Source organism: Acipenser ruthenus, unplaced genomic scaffold, assembly GCF_902713425.1.
Source record: "Acipenser ruthenus unplaced genomic scaffold, fAciRut3.2 maternal haplotype, whole genome shotgun sequence".
Taxonomy (NCBI): Eukaryota; Metazoa; Chordata; class Actinopteri; order Acipenseriformes; family Acipenseridae; genus Acipenser; species Acipenser ruthenus.
In genome coordinates, this window is record NW_026707655.1 from 1 (window position 1) to 22,666 (window position 22,666).

Consider the following 22,666-nt stretch of genomic DNA (forward strand, 5'->3'; position numbering starts at 1 on the left):
CAGGGGTAGACAAAATGCTCACAGGAGAGATCCAGATCTGACTTTGACCAACGTTAGAGAAAGGTGTGCACCGTTCCCGGAGGTACTGCAATACCGGGCCGATGCGTGGAGTGGACGGAGCAAGCCCCTGTTCCATCTCCCGATTCCAAAAATCAATTTAATATATGGTCCCCTGATAGGGGACGTATCAGATATTAAACTGATAAGAACAGATACTACACTTGATCTTAGCCGAATGGCCGAGAAGCGATGGCGACTTGGCCCTTGCCCGGGGCCCCCCAGCCCGGACGGCACAGGGGGATTCAAAGGTGGGTGCAAAATTCCAAGCACAAGCAGACCCCCAAAAAACGGGCTGCTGCTTCCAGAGGGGAAATGTGCAATTTAAGCAGGAGGAAACAAAACAAAGCAAAAACACACACATAACACCAAAAACAAAACATAAACTGGCGGAGTGCGTCTTACAAATAGTCATGCCAAGCTGCTATGCTGTGCAAGGTGCCTTGGGTAACTACAACTGTGCCTCGCTGGCTGGCTGGCTTGCTAAGAAGGTCCTGGCATAGGGACATGTTCCACCACACTTGTCTGGTTAGCTGCATGCTCCCAGGAAACAACCTGCTGCTGTCTACATCATCACCACATGTGAATAAAAGAAAGAAAGACAGCAAGAAAGAAAGAGAGAAAGAAAGAGAGAAAGAGAGAAAGAAAGAGAGAAAGAAAGAAAGAAAGAAAAAAAAAGAAGTAAAACGGCGGGAAAACTTGCATCAACACTGGCACTCTCCCTCCAGCAGGGGTAGACAAAATGCTCACAGGAGAGATCCAGATCTGACTTTGACCAACGTTAGAGAAAGGTGTGCACCGTTCCCGGAGGTACTGCAATACCGGGCCGATGCGTGGAGTGGACGGAGCAAGCCCCTGTTCCATCTCCCGATTCCAAAAATCAATTTAATATATGGTCCCCTGATAGGGGACGTATCAGATATTAAACTGATAAGAACAGATACTACACTTGATCTTAGCCAAAAGGCCGAGAAGCGATGGCGACTTGGCCCTTGCCCGGGGCCCCCCAAGCCCGGACGGCACAGGGGGATTCAAAGGTGGGTGCAAAATTCCAAGCACAAGCAGACCCCCAAAAAACGGGCTGCTGCTTCCAGAGGGGAAAAGTGCAATTTAAGCAGGAGGAAACAAAACAAAGCAAAAACACACACATAACACCAAAAACAAAACATAAACTGGCGGAGTGCGTCTTACAAATAGTCATGCCAAGCTGCTATGCTGTGCAAGGTGCCTTGGGTAACTACAACTGTGCCTCGCTGGCTGGCTGGCTTGCTAAGAAGGTCCTGGAATAGGGACATGTTCCACCACACTTGTCTGGTTAGCTGCATGCTCCCAGGAAACAACCTGCTGCTGTCTACATCATCACCACATGTGAATAAAAGAAAGAAAGACAGCAAGAAAGAAAGAGAGAAAGAAAGAGAGAAAGAGAGAAAGAGAGAAAGAAAGAGAGAAAGAGATTTTACATTTTTTACATTTACACCCATTCGTTTTTTTCATTCATTTTACATTTCTTTTAAAGATGACATTCATGCATACAGACATACATTTTGTTTTAAAAGCATTTAAAATACATTTAAAAACACCAAGACAATTGTGCTTTGTACATGGTTAAAACAGACACAGATTAAAATCAACATGAAAAAAACCTGTGCTGCTTTAAAAGTGACTGGAAAAAAAGAACCATCTATAAAAAAACAGTGTTTGTGAGGGCCGGGGAGTGCTCTCTAAAAAAGTTCAAAAGTGAACATAAAACTAGATCTAAAACAGGGACAGGGGAAAAGGGACAGTGTATAGAACAGTGAGTTAAAATTCTAAAATTTTAAAACACTTAAAATGTAACTTTTAATAGTTTACATTAAAAATCTTAAAGATACATAAAACAAAACAAAACAAAATCAAATAAAACATTCAACGTAAATCAAATAAAAGTCAATAAAACTGAAACAAAAAGACTACATAAAACCAGGGCACCGTTGAAAAACGGTCATGCCAGCTAAAAAGGGCGGAATGCTGGCATGACAAAATAAATAAAAGGCTTAGCGGTGCCCCGTAGTCCCGCTCCTAGGAGCTAGCGGTTCCAGTTTTTTCCTTTATTCCATCTTCACGTCCTGAAGTCCGGCGATCCTCCACTCCGCGCAGGCCTTGTCCTTCCCGAGGGTCCGGATGTCCAGAATTACAAAGTCCTTGATAAGAGTTTGTGCCCTTCTGGTCGTGGTGATAGTGTCTAGCTCCTGCTTGTGATAGACACAGACGTTACGGCCTTCCCACAGGATCTGCTTGACAACATTGATGACACGCCAAACGCACTTAGCTGTGCTGGTATCGATTCCTCCCGCAGGACCATAGAGCACAGTCTCAGCGGTCATCTTGGCCGTGTCAGCAAACCTGTTTAGGAAGACAGAGACAGAGAGCCAGACACTGCCAGCCACATCACACTCCCAGAAGATATGGGCTGGTGTTTCTCTCTTGCGGCACTTTGCATAGGGGCATGTTTCTACTTGGGCTAGTCCCCTCCTGAACATGAACGCTCGAGTGGGGAGTGCACTGTGGACGGTGTTCCATGCTATATCCTTCTGGACATTACTGAGGCAGCTGTGAGACACATTCTCCCAGATTTTTTGGCTTTGGGTGAGGGAGAAAGTAGCTACTTTTTCAATTTCCTGGGAACCGGCAAGATATTTAGTTACAGCCTTGTATTCCCAGGAGGCCAATTTTGCTTTATCTAAGCCCAATTTATATATAGTGTCCCTTAAGGTTCTATAATACAATGGGGGGTCCCAGGAGTACGGCACGGTGTTATCAATAGTGCAGAGGCCCAAGGCCCTGAGACAGGTGGCAAAATAGAAACGATTCATGTAACATACCTTCCTGTCCAGGGCCTGGATGTTCTTGATAGTTTGCGTGAGCCCCTGCACTCGGGTGAGCTGCACAACGTCCGGGACCCCCTTACCTCCCTTCTTGTCGGCTTTACTCAGGGTGGCTCGCTTTACCCTCTCCATCTTGCTGCCCCAGATAAAGCGGTGGATAATGCGGTCCACCACTTTTTTGGTGGTCCTGTCTGGGGGAAAGATTTTTCCTACATAAGAGAGGATGGGGAACAGTATAGACTTGGTTATTAATACTCTACCCGTCATTGTTAAGGATCTTGTGCTCCATCCGCCAATCTTTTTACGGACCTGGTTAATGGCCGCCGTCCAGCTCTGGGCCCCCGAGCTATTGTTCTCGAAAATGAGGCCCAGAATCTTGATTTTGTCCTCTTTGACAGGGTACATGTCCGACAGTTCCCTATCTACCTGCCAATTTTTAGACACGTAGACTTCGCTCTTGGACTTATTAATCACTGCCCCGGTCGCCGTGCAGTACTTCTCAAGGATATTAGTAATCCGAGGTACCGACGATGTGTTGGTGCAAATGAGTGTCACATCGTCCATATATGCTGTTGTTTTGACCTGGACCCTGTTGGATCCAGGCAGCTGGAAACCAGTTATATTGGTATCCCTACGAATTGCCTGCAGGAGGGGTTCAATGCACACGACATATAGCAGTGGGGATAGTGGGCAACCCTGTCTGACCCCTGACTGGATAGATATTTTACCAGTCAGGTGCCTGTTCACCAAGACTCGGGTACTAATGTTTGTATATATGGTTTTAACCCACTCCCTAAGTCCAGGAGCGAATTTCATCTGGTCCATCACTTTGTACATATATTCATGGCTTACCCTATCGAACGCCTTCTCCTGGTCAAGGTTGAACAGGCAGAGGGGATGGTTCCGTTCTCTAGAATAAGCCAGAATGTCCCTTGTTAACATTAAAATATCCGTGATGGACCTCCCTGGGACGCCACAAGCCTGGTCGGGGCCAATGACCAAAGGGAGGTGTACTTGTAGCCGGAGCATCAGAGCTTTGGCTAGTATCTTGTAATCCACGCAAAGGAGGCTGATTGGGCGCCAATTCCGTAGATCTTTAACTTCCCCTTTCTTATGAAGGAGAGTAATTACACTCTCCCGCATAGAAGGGCCCAACCGCTTCTCCCTGTAGACCGCTCTGTAGACCTCCGCTAAATGGACTTTTAGCATGTCCCAAAAAAGATGGTAATACTCACCCGGGATGCCATCTGGACCTGGCGTCTTACCGGTGTTCATGGTCTTAACCGCCTGGGTGAGCTCCTCCAGCGTGAGTTCTGGGTCCTTCTCCTCCTCCTCGTCGTCCCACACTGAGTCAGGCTCCAACTGGCTCAGGAACCACTCTATCAGGGTGTCATCTGTAGCTTTGATGTTATATAGGTCCCTATAGAAGTTCTCTACCACTTTTTTCACTCCCTCACTATCCTCTACTATCCTCCCCCTGCTGTCGAGCATGGAGGACATCAAGTGCCGCTTCTCCCTCGTTTTCTGGAAGAAGAAGCGAGTACACTTTTCGTCTTCCTCCATTTTTTGCACTTTTGCATTGTGCATGACCTTTCGTTGTTCCTCCCTACAAAGCACTGAAAGATCTAGCTTGGTCTGGGCTATCTCGTCGCTTACAGGGAACCCCCGAAGCTGAAGCAGGCTCAGATGCTGGAGGGCAGCATTCAGGTGTTTATATTTGGCCCTCCTTTCTTTTGCTTTCCTCTTGCCTGCTGCTATGAAATAACCCTTAGTTCTGATTTTGACCATCTCCCACCACTCTATAGGGGAGTTGAATAGGTCACGCAAAGTGGTCCACTCAACAAGCCTGCTCTTATAGGCTGCAGCTATGGAGGGGTCATCGAGTAAGGAGGTGTTTAATTTCCAAACCCCTGACCCCATCTGGGAGGTCTGAGGGACCTGCAATGTTACCTGCAGGAGCCTATGGTCAGAGAAGAAGATGGCCTGGGTGTCTACTGCCGTCTTCGTAAGGGAGCTGGTATGCAGGACGAGATCTATACGGGAGAAGGAGGTCCCAGATGAGCTCACCCAGGTAAAGGGAGGCACCAGGTCCTTACCTGCATCACACAGGGAGAAATCAGATATTACGGAGGACAAAACTCTACTAGAGCGGTCGTTGCGTGGCCTGCTCCGGTCTACGTCCCTCAGAGCACAATTGAAGTCACCTGACACGATGACGGGTACGTTCCCCAGCAGGAGTGGACGCAGCTGTGGAAAAAATTGAACTCTTTCGTTTTGGTTAGTGGGTGCGTAGACATTGACCAGTCTGAGGGGAGTGTTGTTGTATGTCACATCCACGCTCAGAATTCTACCAGGTTCTACCTCCCTGCTGCTGCGGGAGGTAATAAATGGGTTTTTAAACAGGATACCTACTCCGTCGGCTCTGGCTATGTTGGAGCCCGACCAGAAGGAGTCCCCCAGGGTCCAACTCTCCTTCAGGTCCCTATAATCAGGGCTCGACGAAATACCACACTCCTGCAGAAAGATGAGATCTGCTTTCAAGTTAGCTAGATAGTTTAGTACATCAAATCTTTTTTGTGTCTCCCTGATGCTCCTGACATTAACAGACACACATATCAGGGCCATCAGGGTAGCTAACAAGAAAAGGAGTCGCTGCGTCCACCCCATAGCGACTATGATTGGGAGGTCGGGACACTCTTCCTACTCTTAGCTCTACGCTTGCTTCGAGGGGGCTTGGGCTTATTTGCAACTCCCATCACCCCTGAGAAGGTACTCACTGCTGCCTCGTCCAAGAAGGCACCGTCTTTATATGCACAGTACGTGGAGTTGTTGGGGCTATTCAACTCCCCACAAGGTAAGTCTGGTGGAACTTGCTCAGGGCCCCTCGGAACGTGTGGGTCAGCTTTGTCCTGGGGGGGGTTATGACAGACAGCATTCTTTGGCTGTTACCGTCTGTTGAATTGGAGCTGTTAGCAGACTTCTGGCTTACCGCGTCCAGGGGTATTCCCATGTCCTCCAGTGCTGTATCTAGGAGGACCTCTAGGGGGCCCCTGGTTTTGCCCATACAAGGGAGGGGGTCAAGGATGCTTTGAAGGGAGGCCCTTCGCTTGAAGAGGGTCATTGCTACCGAGGTACTGCTGGTCAGGGAAGGTGTTGACCCCGACCTCTCCCTCGGTGCATTAGTGAACACCTCTTCTGCGAGGTGTGCTAGGGTTTGTGCCAACGACTGGGAAGGCTGGCTGGGGATGCCCTGGCTGGCTGCTACCTGCCCACTAGGCGGCAGTGTAGCCGTCCCACTCGCCTCCGTCTCTGCCTGCGAGGGCAAGACTGGGGACTTTGTGTGGACATTAGCTGGTTTTGGATCTATGGGGGCCACCTGCAACTTGCTGTCTTTGATCCTGATCTTTCTTTTCCCCCCCTCGTCTCTACCCTTTCTTTTCCCCACCCTCTGCTGGTTCTTCACTCCCTTCCCCTCCTTCTCACTCTCACTTTCACTGTCGCTTTTGCTTTCCTCCCCCACGGACTCAATCCTTATGGCGTCATAACGAGAGCCGAGGGGGAGTGCTGGCGCTGAGAGGGCCCTACTCAGGGGGGGGGCGCTGCTGGGTCCGGGCTCCCTCCCTGCCTCGTGTTCTGCATCAGAGGAGCTACTGGAGGAGCTAGTGGAGTGGCTGTTGTACTCTCTCTCTGGGCTGGGGGAAGGGGTCCTCGTAAAACGGGACATGTCTCGGGGGCGGGGGGGTGAGGGGGTGCTGGTGATGATGGTGGTGCTGGAGTCTGGGTCTTGGATACTGTTGGTGGTGATGTGGACTGATCTTTGTTACTTGCTCCCTCTTCCTGCTCAGGCCTAGGCTTGTTCATGTTTGCCTTGCTGGCTCTGGCCATGTTGGCATAGGAAGAGGGGCAGTCCTTAAACAGGTGCCCCTTCTTTCCACACAAATTGCACTGCCTCTCTTCTCTGCAGTGGCTGGTCTCGTGGGGTCGCCGCAGTTCCTGCACTTGACTACAGTACACGCGGCCGTCAGGTGTCCTAATTCCCCACATTTCCTGCAGAGTTTTGGCATCCCATTATAGAATACCAGCCCTCTGTTGGGCCCTAACACTATGGAGTTTGGAATGTGGCGGACGCCTCCAATGCCCGATGGATCAACATTAAGGCGTACCAGCCACTTTCTGGCTCCTGTCCAAACCCCATCTTCATCTGTAATTTTCCTCCCTTCTGATGACACCCTCCCATAGCGGTTAAGCCATGTTGTAATATCATAGTCGCTAACAGCCTCATTGAAAAATTGGACAGTAACAACTTTCATTTCTCTGTCTGTCAGTGCATCCACACAAAATTCTTTGTATGGAGCGAGATATTTATTCTCCCCCCAAAAGGACCACATTTCTTGTAACTTTTGGGGGTTCCTAAAACTGACCTCAAACACTTCCTTAAGCCCTGGCAATTTCACCAAACAATTCAAGTCAGAAGGGGAAAAACCCATACCCCTCTGAAGAATGGTCCGGCTGAACTCCAGTCTCGTCAGTCCTGGTTCCGTTTCATCTTGCTTGTTTCTTGTGAAGCGCACCGCATTGTGCCTCCTGGTTTCCTGGGTTGGCCGGAACGCCATCCTTCAGCTGGCTCCTCCGATTGGGGTGGGAGAAGCCTCTGGACGTCCGGGTTGTCTCTCTCTACGGAAAAGAGACAACGTAAGCAGCAAATCTGGGCAGTTGAAGGAACTATTACTTTAGTCCCTGAGGAGATGGTCGCCTCGCAAGAGGGACCCCCTCCCCAGGTGAACGGTGTCCTTCCCTGGCGGAGTAGGGGGCGCTGCTTGGCACCGAGACCACGTAGGAAGAATCGTGGCTGTGACGCCTCCTCGGGGTCCGGGGCCGCCCTCTGCTCCTCCCAGATGGCGCCCTCTGCTGGGCGCCTGCTGCTCTCTCGGTCTGGATCTCGATTACAATCAAGGGCTGGGGATGAGGTCGTCTAGGTCATCAAAGGGTCCTCAAAGGTCGTCTGGATGGTAGGTCCTCCTTCTCTCTAACTCCAGGAACGTCTGGAAAAGCCGGAACCGCCTGAAAAAGAAAAAAACGGGAACCGCCTGAAAAAGAAAAAACTGCTCTCAACAGTCAACAAAATCTTGAAAGACCCTCGGCCTGGATTGGGCAAGCCAAAACCAGACTGAGCATTAGTCTTCCAAAAAGTTGCCGAGCTGAACAAAGCCAGTCAAAAATAAAAAAAATTCTGTTCCTCCTCACCCGAACAAACCTCTCACAGACCCTCGGAGGGAGCGGGCAATGCCACTACCCTCTAAGCCTTAGTCTTAGAAAGATTTATTCGAACTGTAGAGAAGCCAGAGTATATGGCTGGCTAAGAAGGACCTGGCATAGGGACATGTTCCACCACACTTGTCTGGTTAGCTGCATGCTCCCAGGAAACAAACTGCTGCTGTCTACATCATCACCACATGTGAATAAAAGAAAGAAAGACAGCAAGAAAGAAAGAGAGAAAGAAAGAGAAAGAAAGAAAGAGAGAAAGAAAAAAAAAGAAGTAAAACGGCGGGAAAACTTGCATCAACACTGGCACTCTCCCTCCAGCAGGGGTAGACAAAATGCTAACAGGAGAGATCCAGATCTGACTTTGACCAACGTTAGAGAAAGGTGTGCACCGTTCCCGGAGGTACTGCAATACCGGGCCGATGCGTGGAGTGGACGGAGCAAGCCCCTGTTCCATCTCCCGATTCCAAAAATCAATTTAATATATGGTCCCCTGATAGGGGACGTATCAGATATTAAACTGATAAGAACAGATACTACACTTGATCTTAGCCAAAAGGCCGAGAAGCGATGGCGACTTGGCCCTTGCCCGGGGCCCCCCAGCCCGGACGGCACAGGGGGATTCAAAGGTGGGTGCAAAATTTCAAGCACAAGCAGACCCCAAAAAAAAATGGGCTGCTGCTTCCAGAGGGGAAATGTGCAATTTAAGCAGGAGAAAACAAAACAAAGCAAAAACACACACATAACACCAAAAACAAAACATAAACTGGCGGAGTGCGTCTTACAAATAGTCATGCCAAGCTGCTATGCTGTGCAAGGTGCCTTGGGTAACTACAACTGTGCCTCGCTGGCTGGCTGGCTTGCTAAGAAGGTCCTGGCATAGGGACATGTTCCACCACACTTGTCTGGTTAGCTGCATGCTCCCAGGAAACAACCTGCTGCTGTCTACATCATCACCACATGTGAATAAAAGAAAGAAAGACAGCAAGAAAGAAAGAGAGAAAGAAAGAGAGAAAGAGAGAAAGAAAGAGAGAAAGAAAGAAAGAGAGAAAGAAAAAAAAAAGAAGTAAAACGGCGGGAAAACTTGCACACTGGCACTCTCCCTCCAGCAGGGGTAGACAAAATGCTCACAGGAGAGATCCAGATCTGACTTTGACCAACGTTAGAGAAAGGTGTGCACCGTTCCCGGAGGTACTGCAATACCGGGCCGATGCGTGGAGTGGACGGAGCAAGCCCCTGTTCCATCTCCCGATTCCAAAAATCAATTTAATATATGGTCCCCTGATAGGGGACGTATCAGATATTAATACTCTTTTATTGAGATTTTACATTTTTTACATTTACACCCATTCGTTTTTTCATTCATTTTACATTTCTTTTAAAGATGACATTCATGCATACAGACATACATTTTGTTTTAAAAGCATTTAAAATACATTTAAAAACACCAAGACAATTGTGCTTTGTACATGGTTAAAATAGACACAGATTAAAATCAACATGAAAAAAACCTGTGCTGTTTTAAAAGTGACTGGAAAAAAAGAACCATCTATAAAAAACCAGTGCTTGTGAGGGCCGGGGAGTGCTCTCTAAAAAGGTGAACATAAACCTAGATCTAAAACAGGGACAGGGGAAAAGGGACAGTGTATAAACAGTGAGTTAAAATTCTAAAATTTTAAAACACTTAAAATGTAACTTTTAATAGTTTATATTAAAAATCTTAAAGATACATAAAACAAAACAAAACAAAATCAAATAAAACATTCAAATTAAATCAAAGGTCCATAAAACTGAAACAAAAAGACTACATAAAACCAGGGCACCGTTGAAAAACGGTCATGCCAGCTAAAAAGGATGGAATGCTGGCATGACAAAATAAATAAAAGGCTTAGCGGTGCCCCGTAGTCCCGCTCCTAGGAGCTAGCGGTTCCAGTTTTTTCCTTTATTCCATCTTCACGTCCTGAAGTCCGGCGATCCTCCACTCCGCGCAGGCCTTGTCCTTCCCGAGGGTCCGGATGTCCAGAATTACAAAGTCCTTGATAAGAGTTTGTGCCCTTCTGGTCGTGGTGATAGTGTCTAGCTCCTGCTTGTGATAGACACAGACGTTACGGCCTTCCCACAGGATCTGCTTGACAACATTGATGACACGCCAAACGCACTTAGCTGTGCTGGTAGTGATTCCTCCCGCAGGCCCATAGAGCACAGTCTCAGCGGTCATCTTGGCCGTGTCAGCAAACCTGTTTAGGAAGACAGAGACAGAGAGCCAGACACTGCCAGCCACATCACACTCCCAGAAGATATGGGCTGGTGTTTCTCTCTTGCGGCACTTTGCATAGGGGCATGTTTCTACTTGGGCTAGTCCCCTCCTGAACATGAACGCTCGAGTGGGGAGTGCACTGTGGACGGTGTTCCATGCTATATCCTTCTGGACATTACTGAGGCAGCTGTGAGACACATTCTCCCAGATTTTTTGGCTTTGGGTGAGGGAGAAAGTAGCTACTTTTTCAATTTCCTGGGAACCGGCAAGATATTTAGTTACAGCCTTGTATTCCCAGGAGGCCAATTTTGCTTTATCTAAGCCCAATTTATATATAGTGTCCCTTAAGGTTCTATAATACAATGGGGGTCCCAGGAGTACGGCACGGTGTTATCAATAGTGCAGAGGCCCAAGGCCCTGAGACAGGTGGCAAAATAGAAACGATTCATGTAACATACCTTCCTGTCCAGGGCCTGGATGTTCTTGATAGTTTGCGTGAGCCCCTGCACTCGGGTGAGCTGCACAACGTCCGGGACCCCCTTACCTCCCTTCTTGTCGGCTTTACTCAGGGTGGCTCGCTTTACCCTCTCCATCTTGCTGCCCCAGATAAAGCGGTGGATAATGCGGTCCACCACTTTTTTGGTGGTCCTGTCTGGGGGAAAGATTTTTCCTACATAAGAGAGGATGGGGAACAGTATAGACTTGGTTATTAATACTCTACCCGTCATTGTTAAGGATCTTGTGCTCCATCCGCCAATCTTTTTACGGACCTGGTTAATGGCCGCCGTCCAGCTCTGGGCCCCCGAGCTATTGTTCTCGAAAATGAGGCCCAGAATCTTGATTTTGTCCTTTTTGACAGGGTACATGTCCGACAGTTCCCTATCTACCTGCCAATTTTTAGACACGTAGACTTCGCTCTTGGACTTATTAATCACTGCCCCGGTCGCCGTGCAGTACTTCTCAAGGATATTACTAATCCGAGGTACCGACGATGTGTTGGTGCAAATGAGTGACACATCGTCCATATATGCTGTTGTTTTGACCTGGACCCCGTTGGATCCAGGCAGCTGGAAACCAGTTATATTGGTATCCCTACGAATTGCCTGCAGGAGGGGTTCAATGCACACGACATATAGCAGTGGGGATAGTGGGCAACCCTGTCTGACCCCTGACTGGATAGATATTTTACCAGTCAGGTGCCTGTTCACCAAGACTCGGGTACTAATGTTTGTATATATGGTTTTAACCCACTCCCTAAGTCCAGGAGCGAATTTCATCTGGTCCATCACTTTGTACATATATTCATGGCTTACCCTATCGAACGCCTTCTCCTGGTCAAGGTTGAACAGGCAGAGGGGATGGTTCCGTTCTCTAGAATAAGCCAGAATGTCCCTTGTTAACATTAAAATATCCGTGATGGACCTCCCTGGGACGCCACAAGCCTGGTCGGGGCCAATGACCAAAGGGAGGTGTACTTGTAGCCGGAGCATCAGAGCTTTGGCTAGTATCTTGTAATCCACGCAAAGGAGGCTGATTGGGCGCCAATTCCGTAGATCTTTAACTTCCCCTTTCTTATGAAGGAGAGTAATTACACTCTCCCGCATAGAAGGGCCCAACCGCTTCTCCCTGTAGACCGCTCTGTAGACCTCCGCTAAATGGACTTTTAGCGTGTCCCAAAAAAGATGGTAATACTCACCCGGGATGCCATCTGGACCTGGCGTCTTACCGGTGTTCATGGTCTTAACCGCCTGGGTGAGCTCCTCCAGCGTGAGTTCTGGGTCCTTCTCCTCCTCCTCGTCGTCCCGCACTGAGTCAGGCTCCAACTGGCTCAGGAACCACTCTATCAGGGTGTCATCTGTAGCTTTGATGTTATACAGGTCCCTATAGAAGTTCTCTACCACTTTTTTCACTCCCTCACTATCCTCTACTATCCTCCCCCTGCTGTCGAGCATGGAGGACATCAAGTGCCGCTTCTCCCTCGTTTTCTGGAAGAAGAAGCGAGTACACTTTTCGTCTTCCTCCATTTTTTGCACTTTTGCATTGTGCATGACCTTTCGTTGTTCCTCCCTACAAAGCACTGAAAGATCTAGCTTGGTCTGGGCTATCTCGTCGCTTACAGGGAACCCCCGAAGCTGAAGCAGGCTCAGACGCTGGAGGGCAGCATTCAGGTATTTATATTTGGCTCTCCTTTCTTTTGCTTTCCTCTTGCCTGCTGCTATGAAATAACCCTTAGTTCTCATTTTGACCATCTCCCACCACTCTATAGGGGAGTTGAATAGGTCACGCAAAGTGGTCCACTCAACAAGCCTGCTCTTATAGGCTGCAGCTATGGAGGGGTCATCGAGTAAGGAGGTGTTTAATTTCCAGACCCCTGACCCCATCTGGGAGGTCTGAGGGACCTGCAATGTTACCTGCAGGAGCCTATGGTCAGAGAAGAAGACGGCCTGGGTGTCTACTGCCGTCTTCGTAAGGGAGCTGGTATGCAGGACGAGATCTATACGGGAGAAGGAGGTCCCAGATGAGCTCACCCAGGTAAAGGGAGGCACCAGGTCCTTACCTGCATCACACAGGGAGAAATCAGATATTATGGAGGACAAAACTCTACTAGAGCGGTCGTTGCGTGGCCTGCTCCGGTCTACGTCCCTCAGAGCACAATTGAAGTCACCTGACACGATGACGGGTACGTTCCCCAGCAGGAGTGGACGCAGCTGTGGAAAAAATTGAACTCTTTCGTTTTGGTTAGTGGGTGCGTAGACATTGACCAGTCTGAGGGGAGTGTTGTTGTATGTCACATCCACGCTCAGAATTCTACCAGGTTCTACCTCCCTGCTGCTGCGGGAGGTAATAAAAGGGTTTTTAAACAGGATACCTACTCCGTCGGCTCTGGCTATGTTGGAGCCCGACCAGAAGGAGTCCCCCAGGGTCCAACTCTCCTTCAGGTCCCTATAATCATGGCTCGACGAAATACCACACTCCTGCAGAAAGATGAGATCTGCTTTCAAGTTAGCTAGATAGTTTAGTACATCAAATCTTTTTTGTGTCTCCCTGATGCTCCTGACATTAACAGACACACGTATCAGGGCCATCAGGGTAGCTAACAAGAAAAGGAGTCGCTGCGTCCACCCCATAGCGACTATGATTGGGAGGTCGGGACACTCTTCCTACTCTTAGCTCTACGCTTGCTTCGAGGGGGCTTGGGCTTATTTGCAACTCCCATCACCCCTGAGAAGGTACTCACTGCTGCCTCGTCCAAGAAGGCACCATCTTTATATGCACAGTACGTGGAGTTGTTTGGGCTATTCAACTCCTTACAAGGTAAGTCTGGTGGAACTTGCTCAGGGCCCCTCGGAACGTGTGGGTCAGCTTTGTCCTGGGGGGGGTTATGACAGACAGCATTCTTTGGCTGTTACCGTCTGCTGAATTGGAGCTGTTAGCAGACTTCTGGCTTACCGCGTCCAGGGGTATTCCCATGTCCTCCAGTGCTGTATCTAGGAGGACCTCTAGGGGGCCCCTGGTTTTGCCCATACAAGGGAGGGGGTCAAGGATGCTTTGAAGGGAGGCCCTTCGCTTGAAGAGGGTCATTGCTACCGAGGTACTGCTGGTCAGGGAAGGTGTTGACCCCGACCTCTCCCTCGGTGCATTAGTGAACACCTCTTCTGCGAGGTGTGCTAGGGTTTGTGCCAACGACTGGGAAGGCTGGCTGGGGATGCCCTGGCTGGCTGCTACCTGCCCACTAGACGGCAGTGTAGCCGTCCCACTCGCCTCCGTCTCTGCCTGCGAGGGCAAGACTGGGGACTTTGTGTGGACATTATCTGGTTTTGGATCTATGGGGGCCACCTGCAACTTGCTGTCTTTGATCTTGATCTTCTTTCTTTTCCCCCCATCGTCTCTACCCTTTCTTTTCCCCACCCTCTGCTGGTTCATCATTCCCTTCCCCTCCTTTTCACTCTCACTTTCACTGTCGCTTTCGCTTTCCTCCCCCACGGACTCAATCCTTATGGCGTCATAACGAGAGCCGAGGGGGAGTGCTGGCGCTGAGAGGGCCCTACTCAGGGGGGGGCCGCTGCTGGGTCCGGGCTCCCTCCCTGCCTCGTGTTCTGTATCAGAGGAGCTACTGGAGGAGCTAGTGGAGTAGCTGTTGTACTCTCTCTCTGGGCTGGGGGAAGGGGTCCTCGTAAAACGGGACATGTCTCGGGGGCGGGGGGGTGAGGGGGGTGCTGGTGATGATGGTGGTGCTGGAGTCTGGGTTTTGGATACTGTTGGTGGTGATGTGGACTGATCTTTGTTATTTGTTCCCTCTTCCTGCTCAGGCCTAGGCTTGTTCGTATTTGCCTTGCTGGCTCTGGCCATGTTGGCATAGGAAGAGGGGCAGTCCTTAAACAGGTGCCCCTTCTTTCCACACAAATTGCACTGCCTCTCTTCTCTGCAGTGGCTGGTCTCGTGGGGGGCGCCGCAGTTCCTGCACTTGACTACAGTACATGCGGCCGCCAGGTGTCCTAATTCCCCACATTTCCTGCAGAGTTTTGGCATCCCATTATAGAATACCAGCCCTCTGTTGGGCCCTAACACTATGGAGTTTGGAATGTGGCGGACGCCTCCAATGCCCGATGGATCAACATTAAGGCGTACCAGCCACTTTCTGGCTCCTGTCCAAACCCCATCTTCGTCTGTAATTTTCCTCCCTTCTGATGACACCCTCCCATAGCGGTTAAGCCATGTTGTAATATCATAGTCGCTAACAGCCTCATTGAAAAATTGGACAGTAACAACTTTCATTTCTCTGTCTGTCAGTGCATCCACACAAAATTCTTTGTATGGAGCGAGATATTTATTCTCCCCCCAAAAGGACCACATTTCTTGTAACTTTTGGGGGTTCCTAAAACTGACCTCAAACACTTCCTTAAGCCCTGGCAATTTCACCAAACAATTCAAGTCAGAAGGGGAAAAACCCATACCCCTCTGAAGAATGGTCCGGCTGAACTCCAGTCTCGTCAGTCCTGGTTCCGTTTCCTCTTGCTGGGTCCTTGTGAAGCGCACCGCATTGTGCCTCCTAGTCTCCTGGGTTGGCCGGAACGCCATCCTTCAGCTGGCTCCTCCGATTGGGGTGGGAGAAGCCTCTGGACGTCCGGGTTGTCTCTCTCTACGGAAAAGAAACAACGTAAGCAGCAAATCTGGGCAGTTGAAGGAACTATTACTTTAGTCCCTGAGGAGATGGTCGCCTCGCAAGAGGGACCCCCTCCCCAGGTGAACGGTGTCCTTCCCTGGCGGAGTAGGGGGCGCTGCTTGGCACCGAGACCACGTAGGAAGAATCGTGGCTGTGACGCCTCCTCGGGGTCCGGGGCCGCCCTCTGCTCCTCCCAGATGGCGCCCTCTGCTGGGCGCCTGCTGCTCTCTCGGTCTGGATCTCGATTACAATCAAGGGCTGGGGATGAGGTCGTCTAGGTCATCAAAGGGTCCTCAAAGGTCGTCTGGATGGTAGGTCCTCCTTCTCTCTAACTCCAGGAACGTCTGGAAAAGCCTGAAAAAGAAAAAAACTGGAAACGCCTGAAAAAGAAAAAACTGCTCTCAACAGTCAACAAAATCTTGAAAGACCCTCGGCCTGGATTGGGCAAGCCAAAACCAGACTGAGCATTAGTCTTCCAAAAAGTTGCCGAGCTGATGAAAGCCAGTCAAAAATAAAAAAAAATTCTGTTCCTCCTCACCCGAACAAACCTCTCACAGACCCTCGGAGGGAGCGGGCAATGCCACTACCCTCTAAGCCTTAGTCTTAGAAAGATCTATTCGAACTGAAGAGAAACCAGAGTATATGGCTGGCTAAGAAGGACCTGGCATAGGGACATGTTCCACCACACTTGTCTGGTTAGCTGCATGCTCCCAGGAAACAACCTGCTGCTGTCTACATCATCACCACATGTGAATAAAAGAAAGAAAGACAGCAAGAAAGAAAGAGAGAAAGAAAGAGAGAAAGAGAGAAAGAAAGAGAGAAAGAAAGAGAGAAAGAAAAAAAAAAGAAGTAAAACGGCGGGAAAACTTGCATCAACACTGGCACTCTCCCTCCAGCAGGGGTAGACAAAATGCTCACAGGAGAGATCCAGATCTGACTTTGACCAACGTTAGAGAAAGGTGTGCACCGTTCCCGGAGGTACTGCAATACCGGGCCGATGCGTGGAGTGGACGGAGCAAGCCCCTGTTCCATCTCCCGATTCCAAAAATCAATTTAATATATGGTCCCCTGATAGGGGACGTATCAGATATTAAACTGATAAGAACAGATACTACACTTGATCTTAGCCAAAAGGCCGAGAAGCGATGGCGACTTGGCCCTTGCCCGGGGCCCCCCAGCCCGGACGGCACAGGGGGATTCAAAGGTGGGTGCAAAATTCCAAGCACAAGCAGACCCCCAAAAAACGGGCTGCTGCTTCCAGAGGGGAAATGTGCAATTTAAGCAGGAGAAAACAAAACAAAGCAAAAACACACACATAACACCAAAAACAAAACATAAACTGGCGGAGTGCGTCTTACAAATAGTCATGCCAAGCTGCAATGCTGTGCAAGGTGCCTTGGGTAACTACAACTGTGCCTCGCTGGCTGGCTGGCTTGCTAAGAAGGTCCTGGCATAGGGACATGTTCCACCACACTTGTCTGGTTAGCTGCATGCTCCCAGGAAACAACCTGCTGCTGTCTACATCATCACCACATGTGAATAAAAGAAAGAAAGACAGCAAGAAAGAGAGAAAGAAAGAGAGAAAGAGAGAAAGAAAGAGAGAAAGAAAGAAAGAGAGAAAGAAAAAAAAAAGAAGTAAAATGGCGGGAAAACTTGCATCAACACTGGCACTCTCCCTCCAGCAGGGGTAGACAAAATGCTCACAGGAGAGATCCAGATCTGACTTTGACCAACGTTAGAGAAAGGTGTGCACCGTTCCCGGAGGTACTGCAATACCGGGCCGATGCGTGGAGTGGACGGAGCAAGCCCCTGTTCCATCTCCCGATTCCAAAAATCAATTTAATATATGGTCCCCTGATAGGGGACGTATCAGATATTAAACTGATAAGAACAGATACTACACTTGATCTTAGCCAAAAGGCCGAGAAGCGATGGCGACTTGGCCCTTGCCCGGGGCCCCCCAGCCCGGACGGCACAGGTTGATTCAAAGGTGGGTGCAAAATTTCAAGCACAAGCAGACCCCCAAAAAACGGGCTGCTGCTTCCAGAGGGGAAATGTGCAATTTAAGCAGGAGGAAACAAAACAAAGCAAAAACACACACATAACACCAAAAACAAAACATAAACTGGCGGAGTGCGTCTTACAAATAGTCATGCCAAGCTGCTATGCTGTGCAAGGTGCCTTGTGTAACTACAACTGTGCCTCGCTGGCTGGCTGGCTTGCTAAGAAGGTCCTGGCATAGGGACATGTTCCACCACACTTGTCTGGTTAGCTGCATGCTCCCAGGAAACAACCTGCTGCTGTCTACATCATCACCACATGTGAATAAAAGAAAGAAAGACAGCAAGAAAGAGAGAAAGAAAGAGAGAAAGAGAGAAAGAAAGAGAGATAGAAAGAAAGAGAGAAAGAAAAAAAAAAGAAGTAAAACGGCGGGAAAACTTGCATCAACACTGGCACTCTCCCTCCAGCAGGGGTAGACAAAATGCTCACAGGAGAGATCCAGATCTGACTTTGACCAACGTTAGAGAAAGGTGTGCACCGTTCCCGGAGGTACTGCAATACCGGGCCGATGCGTGGAGTGGACGGAGCAAGCCCCTGTTCCATCTCCCGATTCCAAAAATCAATTTAATATATGGTCCCCTGATAGGGGACGTATCAGATATTATACTGATAAGAACAGATACTACACTTGATCTTAGCCAAAAGGCCGAGAAGCGATGGCGACTTGGCCCTTGCCCGGGGCCCCCCAGCCCGGACGGCACAGGTTGATTCAAAGGTGGGTGCAAAATTTCAAGCACAAGCAGACCCCCAAAAAACGGGCTGCTGCTTCCAGAGGGGAAATGTGCAATTTAAGCAGGAGAAAACAAAACAAAGCAAAAACACACACATAACACCAAAAACAAAACATAAACTGGCGGAGTGCGTCTTACAAATAGTCATGCCAAGCTGCTATGCTGTGCAAGGTGCCTTGGGTAACTACAACTGTGCCTCGCTGGCTGGCTGGCTTGCTAAGAAGGTCCTGGCATAGGGACATGTTCCACCACACTTGTCTGGTTAGCTGCATGCTCCCAGGAAACAACCTGCTGCTGTCTACATCATCACCACATGTGAATAAAAGAAAGAAAGACAGCAAGAAAGAAAGAGAGAAAGAAAGAGAGAAAGAGAGAAAGAAAGAGAGAAAGAAAGAAAGAGAGAAAGAAAAAAAAAAGAAGTAAAACGGCGGGAAAACTTGCATCAACACTGGCACTCTCCCTCCAGCAGGGGTAGACAAAATGCTCACAGGAGAGATCCAGATCTGACTTTGACCAACGTTAGAGAAAGGTGTGCACCGTTCCCGGAGGTACTGCAATACCGGGCCGATGCGTGGAGTGGACGGAGCAAGCCCCTGTTCCATCTCCCGATTCCAAAAATCAATTTAATATATGGTCCCCTGATAGGGGACGTATCAGATATTAAACTGATAAGAACAGATACTACACTTGATCTTAGCCAAAAGGCCGAGAAGCGATGGCGACTTGGCCCTTGCCCGGGGCCCCCCAGCCCGGACGGCACAGGGGGATTCAAAGGTGGGTGCAAAATTCCAAGCACAAGCAGACCCCCAAAAAACGGGCTGCTGCTTCCAGAGGGGAAATGTGCAATTTAAGCAGGAGAAAACAAAACAAAGCAAAAACACACACATAACACCAAAAACAAAACATAAACTGGCGGAGTGCGTCTTACAAATAGTCATGCCAAGCTGCTATGCTGTGCAAGGTGCCTTGGGTAACTACAACTGTGCCTCGCTGGCTGGCTGGCTTGCTAAGAAGGTCCTGGCATAGGGACATGTTCCACCACACTTGTCTGGTTAGCTGCATGCTCCCAGGAAACAACCTGCTGCTGTCTACATCATCACCACATGTGAATAAAAGAAAGAAAGACAGCAAGAAAGAAAGAGAGAAAGAAAGAGAGAAAGAGAGAAAGAAAGAGAGAAAGAAAGAAAGAGAGAAAGAAAAAAAAAAGAAGTAAAACGGCGGGAAAACTTGCATCAACACTGGCACTCTCCCTCCAGCAGGGGTAGACAAAATGCTCACAGGAGAGATCCAGATCTGACTTTGACCAACGTTAGAGAAAGGTGTGCACCGTTCCCGGAGGTACTGCAATACCGGGCCGATGCGTGGAGTGGACGGAGCAAGCCCCTGTTCCATCTCCCGATTCCAAAAATCAATTTAATATATGGTCCCCTGATAGGGGACGTATCAGATATTAAACTGATAAGAACAGATACTACACTTGATCTTAGCCAAAAGGCCGAGAAGCGATGGCGACTTGGCCCTTGCCCGGGGCCCCCCAGCCCGGACGGCACAGGGGGATTCAAAGGTGGGTGCAAAATTCCAAGCACAAGCAGACCCCCAAAAAACGGGCTGCTGCTTCCAGAGGGGAAATGTGCAATTTAAGCAGGAGAAAATAAAACAAAGCAAAAACACACACATAACACCAAAAACAAAACATAAACTGGCGGAGTGCGTCTTACAAATAGTCATGCCAAGCTGCTATGCTGTGCAAGGTGCCTTGGGTAACTACAACTGTGCCTCGCTGGCTGGCTGGCTTGCTAAGAAGGTCCTGGCATAGGGACATGTTCCACCACACTTGTCTGGTTAGCTGCATGCTCCCAGGAAACAACCTGCTGCTGTCTACATCATCACCACATGTGAATAAAAGAAAGAAAGACAGCAAGAAAGAAAGAGAGAAAGAAAGAGAGAAAGAGAGAAAGAAAGAGAGAAAGAAAAAAAAAGAAGTAAAACAGCGGGAAAACTTGCATCAACACTGGCACTCTCCCTCCAGCAGGGGTAGACAAAATGCTCACAGGAGAGATCCAGATCTGACTTTGACCAACGTTAGAGAAAGGTGTGCACCGTTCCCGGAGGTACTGCAATACCGGGCCGATGCGTGGAGTGGACGGAGCAAGCCCCTGTTCCATCTCCCGATTCCAAAAATCAATTTAATATATGGTCCCCTGATAGGGGACGTATCAGATATTAAACTGATAAGAACAGATACTACACTTGATCTTAGCCAAAAGGCCGAGAAGCGATGGCGACTTGGCCCTTGCCCGGGGCACCCCAGCCCGGACGGCACAGGGGGATTCAAAGGTGGGTGCAAAATTCCAAGCACAAGCAGACCCCCAAAAAACGGGCTGCTGCTTCCAGAGGGGAAATGTGCAATTTAAGCAGGAGAAAACAAAACAAAGCAAAAACACACACATAACACCAAAAACAAAACATAAACTGGCGGAGTGCGTCTTACAAATAGTCATGCCAAGCTGCTATGCTGTGCAAGGCGCCTTGGGTAACTACAACTGTGCCTCGCTGGCTGGCTGGCTTGCTAAGAAGGTCCTGGCATAGGGACATGTTCCACCACACTTGTCTGGTTAGCTGCATGCTCCCAGGAAACAACCTGCTGCTGTCTACATCATCACCACATGTGAATAAAAGAAAGAAAGACAGCAAGAAAGAAAGAGAGAAAGAAAGAGAGAAAGAGAGAAAGAAAGAGAGAAAGAAAGAAAGAGAGAAAGAAAAAAAAAGAAGTAAAACGGCGGGAAAACTTGCATCAACACTGGCACTCTCCCTCCAGCAGGGGTAGACAAAATGCTCACAGGAGAGATCCAGATCTGACTTTGACCAACGTTAGAGAAAGGTGTGCACCGTTCCCGGAGGTACTGCAATACTGGGCCGATGCGTGGAGTGGACGGAGCAAGCCCCTGTTCCATCTCCCGATTCCAAAAATCAATTTAATATATGGTCCCCTGATAGGGGACGTATCAGATATTAAACTGATAAGAACAGATACTACACTTGATCTTAGCCAAAAGGCCGAGAAGCGATGGCGACTTGGCCCTTGCCCGGGGCCCCCCAGCCCGGACGGCACAGGGGGATTCAAAGGTGGGTGCAAAATTTCAAGCACAAGCAGACCCCAAAAAAACGGGCTGCTGCTTCCAGAGGGGAAATGTGCAATTTAAGCAGGAGGAAACAAAACAAAGCAAAAACACACACATAACACCAAAAACAAAACATAAACTGGCGGAGTGCGTCTTACAAATAGTCATGCCAAGCTGTGCCTCGCTGGCTGGCTGGCTTGCTAAGAAGGTCCTGGCATAGGGACATGTTCCACCACACTTGTCTGGTTAGCTGCTAGCTCCCAGGAAACAACCTGCTGCTGTCTACATCATCACCACATGTGAATAAAAGAAAGAAAGACAGCAAGAAAGAAAGAGAGAAAGAAAGAGAGAAAGAGAGAAAGAAAGAGAGAAAGAAAGAAAGAGAGAAAGAAAAAAAAAAGAAGTAAAAAGACGGGAAAACTTGCATCAACACTGGCACTCTCCCTCCAGCAGGGGTAGACAAAATGCTCACAGAAGAGATCCAGATCTGACTTTGACCAACGTTAGAGAAAGGTGTGCACCGTTCCCGGAGGAACTGCAATACCGGGCCGATGCGTGGAGTGGACGGAGCAAGCCCCTGTTCCATCTCCCGATTCCAAAAATCAATTTAATATATGGTCCCCTGATAGGGGACGTATCAGATATTAAACTGATAAGAACAGATTTTTTTTTTATTTATTTTTTTTATAAATTTTATTAATTAAATATTCACAATACCATATCAGTTACAATACCCTCTAGACAAATCAGCACATAACAAATCACCATTCATTTCCATATATCCTTTTACCTTACTGAATACGGACATATTACATAATTATACATTCATTCCATCCACATAGTTCCAAAACATTTTGTACAGGCAAGTGTGTGTCCTCAAAGAACATCCTTCACCCTGTCCCCGTGAAACCAGACCCAGACCCATCAACCAGCCCGGTGACCCATTCCATCCCATCTTCCCATTGTTCCAGATGCCATTCCATCTTCACCTTCTCCAGGTCTCCAGCAGCCACATCTCGCAACACATAATCTTTCACAATAGACAGCGCAAGTTGTTTTGTTTCAATTACAGTCAAAAGTTTATTTTGCAGCACCAACAAGTTCCTTACTTTCCAGATTGCATCCTTTACACAGGTAATCACAACCCA

The 22,666-nt window shown here is 48.7% G+C and overlaps 11 non-coding genes and 1 pseudogene across 11 annotated transcripts; all 12 read right to left on the reverse strand.

The window, feature by feature from the left end:
* Nucleotides 1–60: 60 nt before the first annotated feature.
* On the reverse strand, nucleotides 61–251 carry LOC131728003 (U2 spliceosomal RNA). The gene has a single exon (XR_009322474.1). It is a non-coding gene; the product is annotated as a U2 spliceosomal RNA (small nuclear RNA).
* Nucleotides 252–845: 594 nt separating this feature from the next.
* Nucleotides 846–1,036, reverse strand: LOC131727998 (U2 spliceosomal RNA). Its single transcript, XR_009322469.1, has one exon. It is a non-coding gene; the product is annotated as a U2 spliceosomal RNA (small nuclear RNA).
* A 7,528-nt stretch (nucleotides 1,037–8,564) lies between these two features.
* LOC131728006 (U2 spliceosomal RNA) lies at nucleotides 8,565–8,755 on the reverse strand. The gene has a single exon (XR_009322476.1). It is a non-coding gene; the product is annotated as a U2 spliceosomal RNA (small nuclear RNA).
* A 597-nt stretch (nucleotides 8,756–9,352) lies between these two features.
* On the reverse strand, nucleotides 9,353–9,507 carry LOC131728005 (U2 spliceosomal RNA; annotated as a pseudogene).
* A 7,053-nt stretch (nucleotides 9,508–16,560) lies between these two features.
* LOC131728007 (U2 spliceosomal RNA) lies at nucleotides 16,561–16,751 on the reverse strand. Its single transcript, XR_009322477.1, has one exon. It is a non-coding gene; the product is annotated as a U2 spliceosomal RNA (small nuclear RNA).
* A 595-nt stretch (nucleotides 16,752–17,346) lies between these two features.
* LOC131728008 (U2 spliceosomal RNA) lies at nucleotides 17,347–17,537 on the reverse strand. Its single transcript, XR_009322478.1, has one exon. It is a non-coding gene; the product is annotated as a U2 spliceosomal RNA (small nuclear RNA).
* A 595-nt stretch (nucleotides 17,538–18,132) lies between these two features.
* On the reverse strand, nucleotides 18,133–18,323 carry LOC131728001 (U2 spliceosomal RNA). Its single transcript, XR_009322472.1, has one exon. It is a non-coding gene; the product is annotated as a U2 spliceosomal RNA (small nuclear RNA).
* A 599-nt stretch (nucleotides 18,324–18,922) lies between these two features.
* Nucleotides 18,923–19,113, reverse strand: LOC131728009 (U2 spliceosomal RNA). The gene has a single exon (XR_009322479.1). It is a non-coding gene; the product is annotated as a U2 spliceosomal RNA (small nuclear RNA).
* A 599-nt stretch (nucleotides 19,114–19,712) lies between these two features.
* Nucleotides 19,713–19,903, reverse strand: LOC131727999 (U2 spliceosomal RNA). The gene has a single exon (XR_009322470.1). It is a non-coding gene; the product is annotated as a U2 spliceosomal RNA (small nuclear RNA).
* Nucleotides 19,904–20,485: 582 nt separating this feature from the next.
* LOC131728000 (U2 spliceosomal RNA) lies at nucleotides 20,486–20,676 on the reverse strand. The gene has a single exon (XR_009322471.1). It is a non-coding gene; the product is annotated as a U2 spliceosomal RNA (small nuclear RNA).
* A 598-nt stretch (nucleotides 20,677–21,274) lies between these two features.
* Nucleotides 21,275–21,465, reverse strand: LOC131728002 (U2 spliceosomal RNA). Its single transcript, XR_009322473.1, has one exon. It is a non-coding gene; the product is annotated as a U2 spliceosomal RNA (small nuclear RNA).
* A 563-nt stretch (nucleotides 21,466–22,028) lies between these two features.
* On the reverse strand, nucleotides 22,029–22,215 carry LOC131728004 (U2 spliceosomal RNA). Its single transcript, XR_009322475.1, has one exon. It is a non-coding gene; the product is annotated as a U2 spliceosomal RNA (small nuclear RNA).
* Between the last annotated feature and the right edge of the window lie 451 nt (nucleotides 22,216–22,666).